General features: G+C 37.6%; 1 non-coding gene across 1 annotated transcript; it reads right to left on the bottom strand.

The window, feature by feature from the left end:
- Nucleotides 1-12,348: 12,348 nt before the first annotated feature.
- LOC112535155 lies at nucleotides 12,349-12,453 on the bottom strand. Its single transcript, XR_003079343.2, has one exon. It is a non-coding gene; the product is annotated as a small nucleolar RNA R71 (small nucleolar RNA).
- Nucleotides 12,454-20,016: the final 7,563 nt, after the last annotated feature.

Genomic DNA, 20,016 nt, shown 5'->3' with positions numbered 1-20,016 from the left:
GTTTGCTAGTTCGCCTTTTGAGATAGTTAGGGTCGATCCGAGTATAATTTCCCATCAGCTGAATGTCAACCCGAGATTTAAGCTAGTCAAGTAGAAAAAGAAGTTTTGCTCCTAAAAAGTAGATTGTCAAAGCAAAAGAAGTCGACAAGCTTCTAAAACTAGATTTATTAGGCCGGTAATGTATCCTAATTGGGTAGCAAATGTGGTTTTGGTCAAAATGCCAAATGGGAGATATAGGATGTGTGTTGATTTTATAGATCTGAATAAGGCTTGTCCAAGAGATAGCTATCCTCTCCCTAATATTGATCGGTTAGTGGATTCAAAAAGTGGTTATGAAGTATATAGCTTTACTAACGCTGCTCAAGGATACCATCAGATTTAAAATGTACAAGTCTGATGAAGAGAAGACTTCCTTTCCATATGCATAGGTACCTTCTATTACACAATGATGCCTTTTGGTTTGAAGAACGTTAGAGCAACATGCCAAAGATCGGTAAACACTATGTTTAAAGATCAAATTGATAAAACTGTGGAAGTGTATGTGGATGATATGATCATCAAGTCAGCTAGGGCTGAGATCATGTTAGAGATCTAAAAGAAGCATTCAACATCCTAGAAAAGTACCTGCTCAAGTTAAACTAGGACAAATGTGCCTTTGGTGTCAAAGCTGGAAAGTTTTAGAAATCATGATCTCGTAGAGAAGGATAGAGGCTAATCCCAAGAAAATAAAAACAATCATGGAAATGGGACCACCGAGCAATATCAATGAGGTAAATAAGTTAAACGGTCAAATAATAGCCCTTGGTCGGTTCATCCCGCACTCCGCTAGAAGATGCCTACCATTCTTGAAAACTTTGAAGAATGCTAAGAATTTTGAGTAGATAGAGGATTGTCAGAAAGCTTTCAAGGAGATGAAGGGGTTCTTAAGCTGACCACCCTTACTAAGAAAACCTTTTGAGTATGATAAGTCTGTATTTATATCTTGTAGCGACCAAGGACACCGTCACCTTTATACTGGTCAAGGAGGATGATGGCAAGCAAAAGCCTATCTATTACATGAGTAAGGTCTTGAAGGTAGCAGAAACTTGCTACCATATGATAGAGAAGTTGGCCTTGACTGTCATCACCATTATTACTAAGCTTAGACAGTATTTCCAAGCGCATTGCAAAAATTATTACAGAGGCTAGATACATCTGGATGACTTGTTCATTGGTTAGTTCAGGTGGGAGCTTTCGATGTCCAATATGAGCCTCGAAAAGCTATGAAAGCACAAATATTAGCTAATTTTGTGGCAGAAATCAACATGCCTAGAAGTATAGAGAAAGTTGATGAAGCTCTTGTCAAATGGACATTGCATGTCGACGGAGCATCTAATATCGAAAGGGTAGGAGTAGGTATACTACTAGAGGGTCCAAACAATGTTCAACTTAAAAGCTTAGTAAAAATTAACTTTAAAGCCTCTAATAATGTTTCCAAGTATGAAGCATTACTTGCAGGTTTAAAGATGGCAGTAATAGTGTGAGCTGAGCATTTGAGCATACTCAGTGATTCACAGCTAGTGGTTAATCAGATAATGAGGATCTTCGAAGTCAAAGACCCTGATCTAGTCAAATATATAAGTAGGGCAAAAGCTATGTTGCAAATAATTGAAGAAGGAAGGGGACAATGGAGAATTGAGATGAGAACAAGAAGGAGAATTTTTTAGCTAAACTCGCCTCACAAAGAGAACCGAGCAATGATGTCCTATTCTGCATACTTGAGGAGCCTGGTATAAGAAAAGAAGGGGTATTAATTATTGAATACTACGACCTTTGGATGAAAGAGTATATCGAAGAAGGAAGATTACTTGAAGATAAGAATATTGTAACTAAAAATAGTAAAGACCTCGGCCATATACTCTTTCCAAGATGGTACATTGTATAGAAAGTCAATATATCATCCTTGGTCTAGATGTATTTCAAAAGAAATAGTAGACTACGTCCTTAGAAAAATCCATGAAGGGATCTATAGGGCTCATAAAGTAACCAGCACCATAGCCAGAAAAGCCTTTCTTCATGGTTATTTTTGGCCGACCATGCACAAGGATGAAAAGAAGCTCGTACAGACTTGCGCTAAATGTCAAGAGCATCAGAATATATCTCATATGCTTGCAACACTGCAATGCCTAATCACTAGTCCTTGGCCTTTTGTAGCTTAGAGCATGGATATCCTCGGGCCTTTCCCAACTGCTTTAGGTTAGAAGAAGTTTCTACTTATAGCCACAAAATATTTCACAAAGTAGTTTGAGGCAGAAATTATGGCGAGCATCACAGAAAAGAAAATAACCGACTTCTTTTAGAGAGAAATCATGTGTAAATATGGTATTCCACACACTGTAGTGACTGACAACGGAAAGCGGTTTGATAATAAGGATTTTAAAGGGTTCTGCACTTGTATGAAAATCCATTTAAAGTTTACTTTTATTGCTCATCCACAATCTACCGCAGCTATCAACAAGGTGAAAGAAGACTAGATGAAAGGACAGGTAGATAGGTTGTTGAGCTTCATAGTGTTCTCTGGTTATACAGGACCACACCTAGAACGACAACTAGCGAGATGCCCTTTAAACTAGCATATAGGATAGAAACTATAATACTAGTCAAACTGGGAATGCCGACTTTGATGATTCAATGCTTTGACGAAAAGAAAAACAAGAAACATATGAGGCTATGTCTAAACTTGCTAGAAAAATAGAGAGCAGATGCCAACATAAGAAATGAGGCTTATAAGCATAAGATGGTTAATTACCATGATCAGAAAGTCCAACCTAGATCATTCTTGAAAAGAGAATTAGTTATGAGAAGAGTCGACATTGGCAAAGGGGGGGACCTAGTTTCAATAAATTATAGCCTAACTGGGAAGGTCCTTACAAGTAGTCAAAGTACTCAAAGGAGGAGCATACAAAATAGTCAACATGGTAGGAAGAGAACTCCTGTTGTCATGGAATATCCAAGTACTCAAAAAGTACTATCAATAAACACCCAAAGAAAAGCCCAATCCAAGGCATATTTTGAGGTGTAAACCTTTTCTTATTGTTTTTTTATTTTTGCTCGATCTATAAAGTCCATTTTCTTCTAAGCACATTATGAGTGCATTCCTTACAAGACGCCATTCTAGGTGCACCGAGCTCATCTCAAAGCATTTAGCATATCGACAGCGCATTATCTTAAAGACGCCATTCTAGGCGCACCGAGCTCATGTTAGAGTATTTAGCACATTACCAGTGCATTAACCTAAAGACGCCATCATAGGCGCATCGAGATAATCTTAAAACATTTAGCACGCAATCAGCTACATCAGCTTAAAGGTACCAAGCTCGGAAAAGAACATTACTCACAAACGTTATGCATCGACATTAAAGCATTGGATTATGAATATACTGAGTTTTAACACTTAGCAAAATATTATTCAATTATGAAATTTTATTCTGTTCTTAATGTAACTGAGCTAGTATACTTAGCAAAAATACTATGATCAAAACGCAATAGAGAAAATGTCAACCCGGAATAAAGAAAAAGGTAAACTTCATTAAAAACATAAAAAGTATTATAAGATTTCGATGCTCAAGACTCATTAACTATATCCCCAGCTTCGTTAAGATCATCCCTCGAAGAAGGAACTACATTGGCAACCTCAGTTCTTCCTTGCTCAGTATCCTTAGCTTTCTCAATAACTCTTTCTCGGGCTTGTTGCCAATCCCTTTAATATCCAATTCCTCTAAAAAGGTCAGATCAGTGTCAAGGTACTTAGCCTTAATAGCCTCCTTGACAACCTCCTTATAGTTGGAAAGAAAAGATGACATTTCTGAGGAGAGGCTCTCTTTATCAGCCTCTAATTTCTCACTAACCAAAGTTTGATAAGCAAGTCTCGAGGTGATAAAAGCGCATTCTAGCTTTAACTCGGTAATGCGAAGATCGACATTCCTTTTCTTTGCCACAATAGAACTAAGCTAAGTAGTGGCACTTTCAGCTTAAGCATTGGCAGCTTGGAGCCTAGCTTCCCACTTTTGCTCCTTGGTAGCAAAATCTTCAGACTGCTTCTAAAGAATATGCTCAGCGTTCTCTACTTAGACACGGTCATGAGAAGCTTGTTCGCTTTGTTGCCTCTCATACTACTTCCGAGCATTGCCAAACGTCACAACCTATGAAAGAGAAATTAATATATTAGTTCAAAAAGAAAAAGAAGAAACAAAAGTTGATGTGAATAAAGTTACTTGAAGAATAAGAGACATCTGTTGAGCATGAAGCTTGAAAGGATGGACATTCTTAAGCTCATATAGGTCGGCTTGAAAGTTTATCAAGCTCGCAAGTTCCTCAATTAGTGGAGGAGTCTAGGCGGTCAGTCCTGTTCTATACTTCTTTTCTAGGTAAGGCCGAGGATCAGGGCATCAGCTTAAGGATGGAATGTCTACCTTAAGACATTCATCCTCGTATATCAACCGAGGACATTTCTCGAGGCTCCGAGAAGAAGAAGGAGAGCATAACAACAGTAATAATTGTTAGCTTGAGAAGAAGGCCCTAGGCTAGGGTCGAAAAGAGTGGCGCTATCTTTAGGACCTCGCACTGCTCCGGAGCAGGTCGTGGAACAAAAGGATCTGAGGTTGAGTTATTAGACCTCTTCCTCTCTTATTTGGCATAATTTTCTTCAGCTACTCTAGATTAATCCCTACAAAAAAGGAATATGGAAAAGTCATAACAAAAGGTACCGACTAGTTGACACCTAGCTCGGATCCTTGTTCGATGATGTCGAGCTCAGAAAAGAATTGCTCGATTAAGGGAGACAAGTAAAGTGGTCCCTTTCTTTCTAGTGTTCATTAAAGTTCACCTATTTATAAAGTCTATTTTCAAGGTAAGTTTGATGGGTCTCTTAAGAGGAGGAACATGATGTGAATCCAAGTTCAAAGCTTAAAGAGATCCAAAATCCATTAATAGTACAAGAAGGCCCAATCACAAGGTCCAAATCCAAGAAGCTTCAACAAGCCATATTGGGTTTAATTAGGGACATTTGGAAAGCCCAAGAATTTCAACCCAATAAGGCATCCATGGAGGCCCAAGGAATAATATTTAACTTGTTTTTGTGTTAATAACAATTAGGGTTCATGTAGGGTAATTAATACCAAGTAATGGCTATCAATGTGGGTAGTGGTTATTAAGAGCCACCATATACAAGTTAATGGGGTAATTAATACCAAGTAATGGCTATTAGTGTGGGTAGTGGTTACTAAGGCCATTTAAGAGTAAAAGTAATCCTATGTGTGTGAGTCTATTTTAGTAGTGTGTGCATGGACTTGTACTCTATATAAACAAGTCATTTTCTTTCTTTTGGAGCATGATTGAATTTGATATATGAATTATAACTTTGTTTGAGTTGTATTGTGAGGAATTTTATCTTTAATTTCTTGCTTGAACTTTGTGACTTATCAAGCTTTATTCTAGCTTGGGGTGTCAAAATCTAAATCTTTGTTTTCTTGTTATTTATCAAACTTTCTTGTTTGTGGCATAAGAGGAAATTCAAAGTCTATCTTAGTATCTTTATCCTTGTTGGTAAAGGGGATAAATAGCATCCATCTTCTTATTTCAATCTTTGAACGATCCGAATTTGTGGATTAAATTGGTAATTTCTAGTTTTCTTCTAATTCAACTTATCATAGTATTTTTACTATTGGGGAGTTAATTGACGAAACCTACAATTCCCATCATAAGTGGTATCAGAGCATTGGCTCAAGATTGAGGTTTGCATATCCAAAAACTATCTTTTAATTCTCAATATCTTGTGTTCATCATATATTTTGCACCTTTTGCCATCTATTGTTCTTGTTATTATTTTTTTCTTCTTATCTCAAGATTTTGTTTGCATATATCAAAAAAAAAAGAAATTCATCCATAAATTTTTTTTGTTATTTTTTATTTTCTTGTGTTAGATCTCAGATTACATAAAAAAAAAGAAATTGACTCTTCATATTCCATTGAGATCTATCTTTATAATTTTGTCTCTTTGTGTTCTTTGATGATCTATCTTTGTTTTCATTTCTATTAGCCTATTTGCTACAAATTGTTCATTTCTTTAAGCCTACCTTATTATTTTCTTGTTAGCCTACTTTATTTTTTTTATCATTGATTATTACATTCTTGAAATTTTGTTTGATTGAGAAACTTAGCTCATCTAAGAAATCAAAAGGCAAATTTGAGATGTAAAAGGCAAGAGTGTGAGATCATTAGAGAAAAAAGAAGCCAAAATTGGGTATAAACACGAGTGGTATACATCAATTTTGAGTGAAACACGTGAGGGAGTGTTGTGAGATTGTTTCTTTCTATTTTCTTTTGTTAAGATTTTAGGTTTTACAATCATGTCAAAAGACACAAGTTCTTCTTCTACAAATGATCATGTGATTCAAGCTATGCAACAACAATTCGAAAGAATGTTTAATATGATGGCGGGAGTAAATGAAAAATTGGAGAGGCATGATGGCATCCTTAACCAATTACAAGGAGAGCCTAGACGAAGGAGACGTCCACCAATTGACCAATAGGAATATGAAGGAGAGGATGTTTTGGATGATGATCAAGTCACCTTGGTGGGACAACAAATCAATCCTAGGAGACAAGCTAGGAGAGGACATCCAAATGATGATATTGATTGCAACCTTGGAAGCATCAAAATGAAGATTCCTTCATTCCAAGGAAGAAATGATCCAGATGTGTATCTTGAATGGGAGCGGAAAGTGGAACTCATCTTTGAATGTCATAATTATTCGGAAGAGAAAAAGGTAAAACTTGCTGCTGTTGAGTTTAATGATTATACAATTATTTGGTGGGATCAATTTTGCAAGGAAAGACGTAGAAATGGAGAAAGACCCATGGAGTCTTGGAGGAAAATAAAGCAAATCATGAGAAAAAGGTTTATTCCAAGCCACTACTATAGAGAGCTTCATCAAAGGTTACAAACTCTAAATCAAGGATCCATGAGTGTAGAGGAGTATCACAAAGAAATGGAGAAGGCTATGATTAGAGCAAATGTGGTAGAAGATTGTGAAGCTACCATAGCAAGGTTCTTGAGAGGGCTAAACAAAAACATTGCTGATGTTGTTGATTTGCAACATTATGTAGAGATTGAAGATATGGTGAATTTGGCCATGAAAGTGGAAAGGCAATTGAAAAGAAAGAGGTATGATTCTAAACCAAATATGGGTTCTTCTTCTTCTTAGAGAAATTCTTGGAGGAAAAAGGATGATAAACCTTTTACTAAGTCAAAAGTGGAAGAAACTAAACCTAAAATTGACTTGGGTAATAAGGGAAAGGGTGAGAATCAACCAACCCAAACTAGGGGAATCAAATGTTTTAAGTGTTTGGGTCATGGGCACATTGCTATGGAATGTCCAAATAAGAAAGCTATGATTCTAAGGGATGGGTGATATTGAGCCTCGAGAGTGAGGGGATAGTGATGATGATATGCCTTCTTTAGAAGATTGTAATGATGTTGAATGTGCTAAGGGAGATAATCTTGTTGTTCAAAGAACATTGAGTTTGCAAAATAAATATGATGTCCATAGGGAGCAAAGGGAAAATTTGTTTCATACTCATTGTTTGATTTCTAACAAGTTGTGCAACATGATTATGGATAGTGAAAGTTGTACCAATGTAGCAAGCACTTTGCTAGTGGAGAAATTGAAGTTGCCTACTACAAAGCACCCAAGACCATACAAGTTGCAATGGCTTAATGAAAGTGGAGTTGTAAAGGTAAATAAACAAGTTTTAGTTTCTTTTCAAATTGGTAGATATAAGGATGAGGTGTTGTGTGATGTGTTGCCAATGTTGGCCGGACATATGTTGTTGGGGAGACCTTTTTCAATATGATAGAAGGGCTAGTCATGATGGATTCAAAAATATATATACTTTGACTATGGATGGAAAAAGGTTTAACCTTGGACCATTAACTCCAAAACAGATTTTTGAAGACCAAATGCGCATCAAGCAACAATATGAAGAAATGGGTTCTTCATTGGGAAATTCTTTGGGAAGGGAAACCTTTGAGAGTAAAGAAAAAGGTGAGATGAGTGAACCTAAAAATTCCAATTTTCTTGACCAAAATGGGAAACACATGGTGAGAGAAAACAAGGAAGGTTCAAATGAAAGAAAAATGAGTGTTTATGCAAAAATGAGTGATGTGAAGGAAGCTATGCTTTTGAGGCAACACATGCTTGTACTTATGTACAAGGAGATTTTGCATATTTCTAACGAAATAACCAATTGTTTGCCTAGTGTTGTTGTTGATCTTTTGCAGGTTTATGAAGATTTATTTCCGGAAGAAATTCCAAATGGTTTGCCACCTAAAAGAGGCATTGAGCACCAAATTGATTTCATACCCGGAGCAAGCATTCCAAATAGACCAACATATAGATGTAATCTGGAGGAGACCAAGAAAATCGAAAAGCAAGTGAGTGAGCTTATGGAGAAGGGTTATGTTCATGAAAGCATGAGTCCATGTAGGTAATCTGCCTTGTTAGTGCCTAAGAAAGATGGAACTTGGAGGATGTGTGTTGATTGTCGTGCCATCAATAAAATTACGGTGAAGTATAGACATCCCATTCTTAGGCTGGATGACATGTTGGATGAATTGCATGGTTCATATTTATTTTCAAAAATTGATTTGAAATCTGGTTATCATCAAATTAGAATGAGAGAAGGTGATGAATGGAAAACAACTTTTAAAACTAAACACGGTTTATATGAGTGGTTAGTAATGCCTTTTGGTTTAAATAATGCACCAAGCACTTTCATGAGATTGATGAATCATGTTTTAAGAGCATTCATAGGCAAATTTGTTGTTGTCTATTTTGATAATATCTTGGTTTATAGCAAAAATTTAGATGAGCATGTACAACATTTGACTTGTGTTTTTTATGTGCTTAGAGAAGAGAAGTTGTATGCTAATATAAAAAAATGTTGTTTCTGCACTAATGAAATTACTTTTCTTGGATATATTGTCAATGACAAGGGCATTCATGTTGATCAAGAAAAGGTAAAAGTAATTACAGAATGGCCAACATCCACAAGTGTAAGTGATGTAAGAAGCTTTCATGGTTTAGCTAGCTTTTATAGAAGGTTCATTAAGAATTTTTCTACCATAGCTGCACCTTTAACTGAATGCATAAAAAAGAATGTTGGTTTTAAGTGGGGAATTGAACAAGATGAGGTTTTTAACTTGCTAAAAGATAAATTAAGTTCTGCACCCTTGTTATCTTTGCCAAATTTTACTAAACCTTTTGAGATTGAGTGTGATGCAAGTGGCATAGGTATTGGAGGAGTTTTGATGCAAGAAGGCAAGCCTATAGCATTCTTTAGCAAAAAGCTAAGTGGAGCAAATCTAAACTACCCTACATATGACAAGGAATTCTATGCATTGGTGAGGGTTCTAAAGACATGGCAGCATTACCTTGGCTACAAAGAATTCAAATTCACACTGACCATGAGTCCTTGAAGTATCTCAAAGGACAAGGAGAGCTCAACAAGAGACATGCAAAATGGGTGGAATTCATTGAATCCTTTCCGTACATCATTAAGTACAAGCAAGGGAAAGAAAATGTGGTGGCCGATGCATTGTCAAGAAGGTATGCCTTGATCTCTAAACTTGATGCAAAATTATTAGGATTTGAATACATAAAAGATCTTTATTCTAATGATCCTAATTTTGCTAATGTTTATGGGGTATGTGAGAAAGGGGGTTTTGATAAGTTCTATAAGTTTGATGGTTTTCTTTTTCGGGAAAACAAATTGTGTGTGCCACAAAGTTCTTTGAGAGAGTTACTTGTGAGAGAGGCACATAGTGGAGGTTTAATGGGACATTTTGGAATTAAAAAAACTTTGGATGTGTTAGGTGACCATTTCTTTTGGCCACACATGAAAAGGGATGTTGAGAGAATTTGTGAGAAATGTATTACTTGCAAACAAGCCAAATCCAAAGCAATGCCTCATGGTTTGTATACACCTCTTCCCATACCAAATGAACCTTGGGTAGACATTTCTATGGACTTTGTTTTAGGATTACCTAGGTCCAGGGAGGGAGAGATTCTATTTTTGTTGTTGTGGAAAGGTTTAGCAAAATGGCACATTTCATTCCATGTCACAAGACGGATGATGCAACCCATATTGAGAATCTATTCTTCAAGGAGATTGTAAGGCCACATGGAGTGCCAAGGACCATTGTGAGTGATAAATTTGATAAGCATCATACTACACATGTCTTCATGCCCGATTGTTTACATTTTTATGCATGATTATCCCGTTTTATGCTAGAATCACCTGTCTTTTGTTTCCTTTCTCGTTTCAGGTCATTTTCGAAGGACACCATCAATAATCGAGGGAAATACGTGTGATTACGGACTAAAATCCATCAAATTGGGTGAGAACCAGACACACCCAGGGTTCGAGCAACGCTTGACCCTACCCGGCCGTGAATTACCAGAGGCTATCCCCAATTGTGCCATTTGAGCAAGATCATACTGCCACTACACCAAAGAACGGTCTGGTGGCTCAGCGCGCGTAGCAGAATCGGCTGGACAACAGATGCACCAATCGTCACGTTCAGATTCTCAGAGCAAGAATCATCCAGCGTTGGATCGTGGTCTGGAATCATCCACTGATCCTATGCGAATCAACTATATAGGCAATTTTGAGTTCTTTTGGAGGGGGACGATTTTTGGACTCAATTCCAAGACACACACTTAATCAATTATTTCCTATACCTCAATTGTAGACCTTGAGAGATCAAAATTCATCAATTGAAGGGGGGATTTCACTTGTTCCAACATCGAATTGAAGATTAAGACAAACTTTGGGAGCATTCAAGAGGCAACTAGGGTTTGAGATTTCGAATTTTGCAATTTTAGGGTTTCTCATTCAAGCTGAAAGAGAAGGGTGTACATGCCTTTAATTTGTTTTTCCTTATTTTGTTCCCTAATTGCTTTAACCATGAACATGAGTAGCTAGATCTTTTGAATCCATTAGGGTTCACCTTTGTTGATGGATTATGCTTAACTGTTAGTTTTTTTTATAATTGTCATTCTTGCAATCTTCTTGCTATTCAGTAATAAAAGTTTGATTCAGTTAATTTGAGACGGTGGATTAATTGTTTATTAGGTTGTTTCTTGACATTGAGAAATGCTTGTTACAACTGGACATTGAATAGTAAGGCGGTAGTTAACACTTAGAGATAAGGTTGATTTACTCACCTGGATTAAGAACTAATAACTCTTAATAGTTTTAAATCATACTTAATGCTAATCAGTAATCCGATAGGAAGAGATTCCATTAGGTTAGTGCGAGTGGTTAGGAATCCAGTGAAGCTCGAGAGAGGAACCGGGATTCAATTCAAGATTTAGGTAACGGGTAAGCAAGATCGGCAATCCATAAAATCCATCTTTAGAATTCCATCACTTAGGCTCCCTTTTGGGTTTGTTTCTCTCTTTGCAATTGTCTTTTGATTATCCATTGTTCTTCATTTACTTATTTGCACTCATAACCATTACCGGTACGTTAGAACTTTCACCCTATTTCGGACTAGATAACATAGCAAGCACAGAGCAGTAACTCCTAGGTTCACCGATCTCCAGGATACCGACCTTGACACTCACTAAGTGCTAGGTTGCACCAGTAGGTTCACCGCCTTGAGGTGTAGGTTGCATAAAGAGCCCATCAAGTTTTGGCGCCGCTCGCCGCAACATATATGATCTGGGTGAACTAGAGTGAATTGTTTTGTGTTAATTTAGTCATTATTTGCTTATTCATTTATTCTTTATTTATTTATTTATTTTTTATTTTTATTATTTATTATTATATTGTTTTGTTGATTGGTGGTTGTGTGGACTTTCAGTTTCATGTAGTTTATGACCGGAGATTGAGGTTGGAGTGCACTGTGGATAGACTAGACACGATGGAAAACCATGACCCCGTGCCAGTGACGATCGTGGGACGATGTCGAGTTTGCTTGACCATCTTTAGATGGGGCCAACGAGTATAGATCGACTGCCAATAACCTGAGATAAAGGCCAATGTTATCCGGATGATCCAAACGAAAGCGTGCAATTTGGAGGATTGCCCGTGAGGATCCCAATGCACATATCTCTAACTTTTTGGAGATTTGTGACACATTCAAGATAAATAGAACAACCGATGATGTCATTCGAGATTGTTTCCATTTTCCTCGAGGGACAGGAGCGAAAGAGATGTCGCAATCTCTTCCACAACAAACAATTACTACAGGCGCCGTTTGAAAAATTTTTATATAAGTATTTTCCTCCCGCTAAAACCGCTAAACTTAGAAATGACATATCTTCTTTTGGCGTTTGATGATGAAAGCACTTCGAATGCACGGGAGAGATTTAAAGATCTTTTGAGATGTTGCCCACATCATCGGATTGCCGGCAGGATGCGAGTTCGGACCTTCTACGTATGGAACCTTGCAAGAGGCGATTGTGGATCTACACCGTGGGGCGCTAAATAGTAAGACACTGAGCCGAACTCGATAGAGGAAATGGCCATGAACAACTATCGTTGGCAATCCTCTGGAGCCGCGGCAGGCGGGGTGGTCAGCAAGTGGATTTCTCGTGCCACTTCACCCAAGTGGAGCTCAGCCAGAAGATTGACTCCTGTGAGGCCGCCGGATGGGCTGGTCGCGACGTTCCTCAGCCATACTGCAATCCCACGAGGTATGTTTGCTTCATCCTCTACTACTTTTCCATCTAATTCTCCTATGTCTTCTCCGATGCTGAGCAGTTGATTATATGGGAGAATGCCCCACACGGGGAGCGATCCTTCGACCAATACATACAACCACAGGTGGCAATCATCAACTGATTGGAGGAACAATAACGCCTTTCAGGGTCCACCAGTTTCGGAGACTTCATCGGTAGTAGCAACATTCAATTTGAGCTCGCACAAGCTCCTCCTCTACCGGAAAAGAAGTCAAATTTAGAGGAGCTTATGATGAAGTTTGTAGCTCGGAGATGAGGTTCTAGCAAACCGATAGTGCACTTAGGAACCCCGAGCCTCGATTCGAACTTGGAGGCAAGTTGGCCAAATCTAAGATGTTGTCAAGGCGCAAGGGAGCTCCAGGCACCTGAGAGTCTAACTTGGGGAGCACGTGAACGCCATCACTTTGCGTTCAAGTAAGTTAGTTCGACTCCTTTCCCTGATGACGCCACTATTGATGTCGTCGCGTTAAGGCAAGGCGATGAGTTAGGGAACCGAGGACAAAAGGTGAAATCAATTCTAGTCAAGGAATATCAACCTAAGATTCCTTATCCTACTAGAGCTAAACAAAGGCGGGGCGAGCGCGAAGCGATTCGATAAGTTTTAGATTTTTAGAATAACCCATATTAACTTGCCTTTTATTGATGCATTCGGGAGATGTCAAGTATGCTAAGTTCTTAAAGGACATACTTAGCGGAAAAAGGAAGTTGGAGGAGGTCGCATGTTCAATAGAGGAGTGCTCACGGTGTTTGAGCAAGTTGCTGTGAGCGTCACGATCCGGGAGTTTCACTATTCCCGCACTTTAGGTAATTTATGTGTTGATGATGCATTAGCTGATTTGGGGGCTAGCATAAATGTCATGCCCACTAGTTTGTTCAATAAGCTAGGTTTGGGGGAGGCAAAATCCACTAGGATGTGCATTCAATTAGCTAACCGTTCTATTAAGCTTCCTAGGGGAATTATGGAAAATGTGCTAGTTAAGGTAGATAAGTTCATATTCCCTGTGGACTTTGTGGTTTTGGATATGGACAATGAGCATGGTGTACCATTAATTTTGGGGAGACCTTTCCTTGCCACAGTCTAGAGCTAAAATAGAGTATTTGAGGGGAAGTTAGAACTTAATATAGGGATGATACATGTCACTTTTAGTTTACCCTCATTTGATAGTTCTTCCACCGACCATGTTCATGCCATTTGTTGTATTGATGGAATTGATCTTGCATGTAATACACAACCACAAGATGTACAAATGGATGATGCTATACATGTTTCTTCCCCTACTAGTATGTGTTATTCATCTGAAAAAAATAACTTGTATCAATATGAGACTTTGTCTTTGTGATAGACCGAAGGGTAGTTGCAAGTTGTTTGGCCAGTCACTTCGATTGGGTCCGATGGATGAATGGACATCCCAAATTGGTCCGTAGAGCACCTTCTTGGTCATCTACTACACACCTGTGGACCTTTTCATTTCACGTATTTTATTCCTTTTATTTTGGGTGCCTACCTTTGTTCCTACATGATGTTTTTCTCAGTCTACCATGTCATTCGTGGTGTACCAATTTTATCTTTGCTATTTTTATCTTATTTTAATATCCCTTATTGATTGAGTCCATTCATTATTACCTGTCCTTATCTTGAGTTTTGTTTTAATCGAGTAGTTAATGATTTTCTCCTTTGAATGGATTCCCTTATAGCTTTTATCGAACCTTGTTGGAAAAAGGCAATGAACGAATCTCTTAATTACAATCCGACCGGTAAAACTGGTATTTTCCTTAAATTCTTCCATTTTACTTTATCTTAGATATAGAACACTTTATTAATATTATTGCTATTATTGTGATTGACTGTTTTAAACTTTGGTTTGAGAATTCATGCAATGTTAACCCACTCAAATGGTGAGATTTTGAGCCAATTGGTGCATCACTATTATGCTCCCTTTTCTTTCATTAGTGAGCATTGTACAAAATCTCTGTTTCTAGAACTTGCTTTACGATATCTTTTGAGATTACATGAATTGTCAATAATCGTGAGATGATTTAGGCACTTAGGATTTACACAATTTCGCCAAAAAGCCTAACCCTGTTTTTCCCTTAGTGAACCAATTTTGAGCCTTAGCCTTTCCTTTCATGATAATAATAATAGTGACACTGATTTTACCACTTCTATTCATTTGACCATTCTTTCTACCATTGTTGCTGGAAATTATGTAAGTTTATACTGCATTTTATTTTGGATCAATCTGCAATCATATATTTCACTAAGTTGCTAGATTTTTCATAGATGCTCCTTGATTAAAAAAAATTGATAGGTCACCTTATTGTATGTGTCAATAACCAACAACCCCTACATAAGTCAGTTGTAATATATATACATAGTATATATATATTCAATAAAAAAAGAGAGTATTAATTTAGTTCATTTTGAGCATCATCTTATTTTTAGAGCAACTTAGTGTTCATTTTGGTACAACACTTGATCCTTCGTTACTTGCTTGCATTACTTGCTTAACTTCCGCAACTTGTAGCCTACTTTCCATATTTATGTTCTACCTTAACCCCATTACAACCTAGCTCAAGACCCTTTGATCATGATTATTGATTATTTCGTAGTAGTGGAGATTGGATCTATAAGCAAGCCTATGGTAAGCACTTATTACGTATTTGCGCGTTGAGAGCTTGGCGATCTTCTTTCACCTATATACACTTGTGTGTTTTGAGTGACATCTTGTGAGGCATGGTTCTCAATTTCTCAATTTAGATGGTTTATCATTTTAACTTTAGCAACTTTATTAAGTTTGTTCTCTCTCTTAAGGATTTAGTGATTTGGGGATTTTGGGAAAAATCATTATGGAGTTTTGAAATTTGTTTTGAGCTAACCTCCTGCAATGCATTGGATTGAGTTATTTGGTATCTGTTTGAGGAGTGAGTTGTTGATTGCTTGAGGACAAGCAAAAGTTTAAGTGGGGTAATTTGATAAGCATCATACTACACATGTTTTCATGCCCGATTGTTTACATTTTTAAGCATGATTATCCCGTTTTATGCTAGAATCACCTGTCTTTTATTTCCTTTCTCGTTTCAGGTCATTTTCGAAGGACACCATCAATAATCGAGGGAAATATGTGTGATTACGGACCAAAATCCATCAAATTGGGTGAGCTAGCACCAGGGTTCGAACCTCCGTGTACCGCGGAATACAAGAGGCTATCCAATTAAACACATACTCAGAGGCCTCCGGCCTGACGCCCGTGGTGGCTCAAGCGGCTTGGGCATGGCTTGGAAGGAGTCAAGACAACCAATATATCCTGATTTTGATGACTCCGTCTACTCGGTTGCCGACAACTGACTCCTACCGGTGGACGTACAGCCGTCGATCATCTGACTGGACTCGTGCGTCCGTGTCGGTGGACCTGCGTGGTGTTGAATCATCATCCCTGACTTGGCCATCGAATCAACTATATAGGCAATTTTGAGTTCTTTTGGAGGGGGGACGATTTTTGGACTCGATTCAAGACACACACCTTAATCAATTATTTCTATACCTCGATTGTAGACCTTGAGATCAAAATTCATCAATTGAAGGGGGATTTCACTTGTTCCAACATCGAATTGAAGATCAAGACAAACTTTGGAAGCATTCAAGAGGCAACTAGGGTTTGAGATTTCGAATTTTGCAATTTTAGGGTTTCTCATTCGAGCAAATTTTGAAAGAGAAGGGTGTACATGCCTTTAATTTGTTTTTCCTTATTTTGTTCCCTAATTGCTTTAACCATGAACATGAGTAGCTAGATCTTTTGAATCCATTAGGGTTCACCTTTGTTGATGGATTATGCTTAATTGTTAGTTTTTTTTATAATTGTCATTCTTGCAATCTTCTGCTATTCGGAATAAAAGTTTGATTTAGTTAATTTGAGACGACTGGATTAATTGTTTATTAGGTTGTTTCTTGACATTGAGAAATGCTTGTTACAACTGGACATTGAATAGTAAGAACTGGTAGTTAACACTTAGAGATAAGGTTGATTTACTCGCCGGATTAAGAACTAATAACTCTTAATAGTTTTAAATCATACTTAATGCTAATCTGTAGTAATCCAGATAGGAAGAGATTCCATTAGGTTAGTGCAGGGTTAGGAATCCAGTAAGAAGCTCGAGAGAGGCAAGGATTCAATTCAAGATTTAGGCGGGTAAGCAAGATCGGCAATCCATAAAATCCATCTTTAGAATTCCATCACTTAGGCTCCCTTTTGGGTTTGTTTCTCTCTTTGCAATTGTCTTTTGATTATCCATTGTTCTTCATTTACTTATTTGCACTCATAACCATTAAATTGCACGTTAGAACTTTCACAGCTATTTTGACTAGATAGCAAACAAGCAGTGGTAACTCTAGGTTCACGATCTCCAGGGATACCGACCTTGATACTCACAGCTAGAGTTGCCACTCTGATGAGTTCTGCCTTTAGTGTAGGTTGCGTAAGAGCCCATCAAGTTTTTTTAGTCGTTCTTGCAGTCGATATGTACACAACGAATTGAACTGAGTGAATTGTTTTGTGTTAATTTAGTCATTATTTGCTTATTCATTTATTCTTTATTTATTTATTTTTATTTTTTATTATTTATTATTTATTATTATATTATTTTTGTTGATTGGTGGTTGTGTGGACTTTCGGTTTCATGTAGTTTATGACCAGGAGCTCACTAGTGCTAGGCTGCATCGGTCGGTTCACTGCCTTAGGTGTAGGTTGTATAAAGAGCCCATCAATAGGGATGTCAAATTCCTAAGTCACTTTTGGAAGACTCTTTGGGGAAAGATGGGGACAAAGCTTTTGTATTCTACAACTTGTCATCCGCAAACGGATGGAAAAACAGAGGTGGTCAATAGGACACTTGCAACACTTTTGAGGGCTGTCATCTAAAGAAATCTGAAGAATTGGGAAGAATGTTTGCCACATGTGGAATTTGCTTACAATAGGAGTGTTCATGGTTCAACAAAGTCCTCGCCCTTTGAAGTTGTGTATGGATTGAATCCATTGACTCCATTAGATTTGCTACCATTGTCGTTGAACAAAGCTAATTTAGAGGGGAAATAAAAAGCTGAATTCATCAAGACTTTGCATGAGAAGGTGCATGCAAACATTGAGAAGAAGACACTCCAATATGAAAAGCAACATGACAAAGGGAGGAAGCAAGTCATTTTTTAGCCCGGAGATTAGGTGTGGGTGCACTTGAGGAAGGAAAGATTTCCTAAGCAAAGGAAATCAAAGCTTATGCCAAGAGAAGATGGTCCTTTTAGAGTGCTTCAGTGCATCAACAACAATGCCTACAAGCTAGAACTTCCAAGTGATGAAGATGATGGAGCTGATTTGTGGACAAATCCTTTTGAAGAAAGGGGGGAATGATGTGAATCCAAGTTCAAAGCTTAAAGAGATCCAAGATCCATTAATAGTACAAGAAGGCCCAATCACAAGGTCCAAATCCAAGAAGCTTCAACAAGCCATATTGGGTTTAATTAGGGACATTTGGAAAGCCCAAGAATTTCAACCTAATAAGGCATCCATGGAGGCCCAAGGAATAATATTTAGCTTGTTTTTGTGTTAATAACAATTAGGGTTACATGTAGCCACCATATACAAGTTAATGGGGTAATTAATACCAAGTAATGGCTATCAATGTGGGTAGTGGTTATTAAGAGCCACCATATACAAGTTAATGGGGTAATTAATACCAAGTAATGGCTATTAGTGTGGGTAGTGGTTACTGAGGCCATTTAAGAGTAAAAGTAATCCTATGTGTGTGAGTCTATTTTAGTAGTGTGTGCATGGACTTGTACTCTATGTAAACAAGTCCTTTTCTTTCTTTTGGAGCATGATTGAATTTGATATATGAATTATAACTTTGTTTGAGTTTTATTGTGAGGAATTTTGTCTTTAATTTCTTGCTTGAACTTTGTGACTTATCAAGCTTTATTCTAGCTTGTGGTGTCAAAATCTAAATCTTTGTTTTCTTGTTATTTATCAAACTTTCTTGTTTGTGGCATAAGAGAAAATTCAAAGTCTATCTTAGTATCTTTATCCTTGTTGGTAAAGGGGTTAAATAGCATCCATCTTCTTACTTCAATCTTTAAACGATCCAAATTTGTGGATTAAATTGGTAATTTCTAGTTTTCTTCTAATTCAACTTATCATAGTATTTTTGCTATTAGGGAGTTAATTGACGAAACCTACAATTCCCATCAGAACATGTCATCTTCTCAGAAGATTAGTAAAATCAATTTTATCGGCGACAAAAAAAGGGTCACACCAGTTATAAATAGAAAAGACAAGTCCGTCCAATCACTTAGACCCAGCTCGGACCCTTAAATATATAAAAGAACACTCAAAAGCTTGAGCAACCAGGTAAAAACTAAAGAAAAAGTAGGGGTTAGAACTATACTAGAATTTTTAAACAGTTGCTTAAAAGCAACGAGTAGGAGAATTGAGTTCGGGTGAAGCTGGGCTATGGACACGTTCATTTCAAGAATTAACGACCTAATGAAGGGATCTAAAGGAAGTCTTAAGCTAGCTTTTAGATGTTCCTTATATAAAACTATATGTTCGGGCTCAGGAACTGAACAAGAATGATGTTTCCCAAAAAGTCTTTTAGAACCTCTTTTAAAGTATAAAAGGTCAGGATTTTATACCGATCTTGGACATACCCAAGTCGGGTCAAGGTCATTTTTGAAGGGTACAGATGGTGATCATTCTCACCATCTTCAGAGGAGGAATTAGGAACCTCCACCCCTTTCTAGTGAGAAGTTGGTTGATATTCTAAAAAAGAGTCACCAGGGAGGTTTTGGGAATGAGTTTGGACAAACTCATCCCCATCAGCAGACTCAATCTCTAAAAGAGGAGAAGGAAGTGGAGGCGATTACATGGAAATCGAAGAGTAAGGTCAAATTAAAGAGAAAAGAAGGAACAATAGTCTACAAAGCCAATAAACCATAAAAAGAGGGAACAAGTGCACTTACTAGTGAAAAAACTAGAACTTGTGAAGGAGCATAAATGATCTTAGGTTCTCTTGAAGAAGACGAATAGCAAGAAGAAAAATGAGGGTATCAAAGGTTGAAGGAGAAAATAGCGAGAAATGTTAGAAATGAAGAAAAATGGGGTTTTTATAAGCTGTTGGCAACAGAGGAGAATACCCTCCTTACCAACACAGGTAGATTTTGGAATATAAGGGAATAATCGAT

This window comes from Ricinus communis, chromosome 8 (genome assembly GCF_019578655.1).
Source record: "Ricinus communis isolate WT05 ecotype wild-type chromosome 8, ASM1957865v1, whole genome shotgun sequence".
NCBI classification, from domain to species: domain Eukaryota; kingdom Viridiplantae; phylum Streptophyta; class Magnoliopsida; order Malpighiales; family Euphorbiaceae; genus Ricinus; species Ricinus communis.
This window is presented reverse-complemented; position numbering and strand designations above follow the sequence as displayed.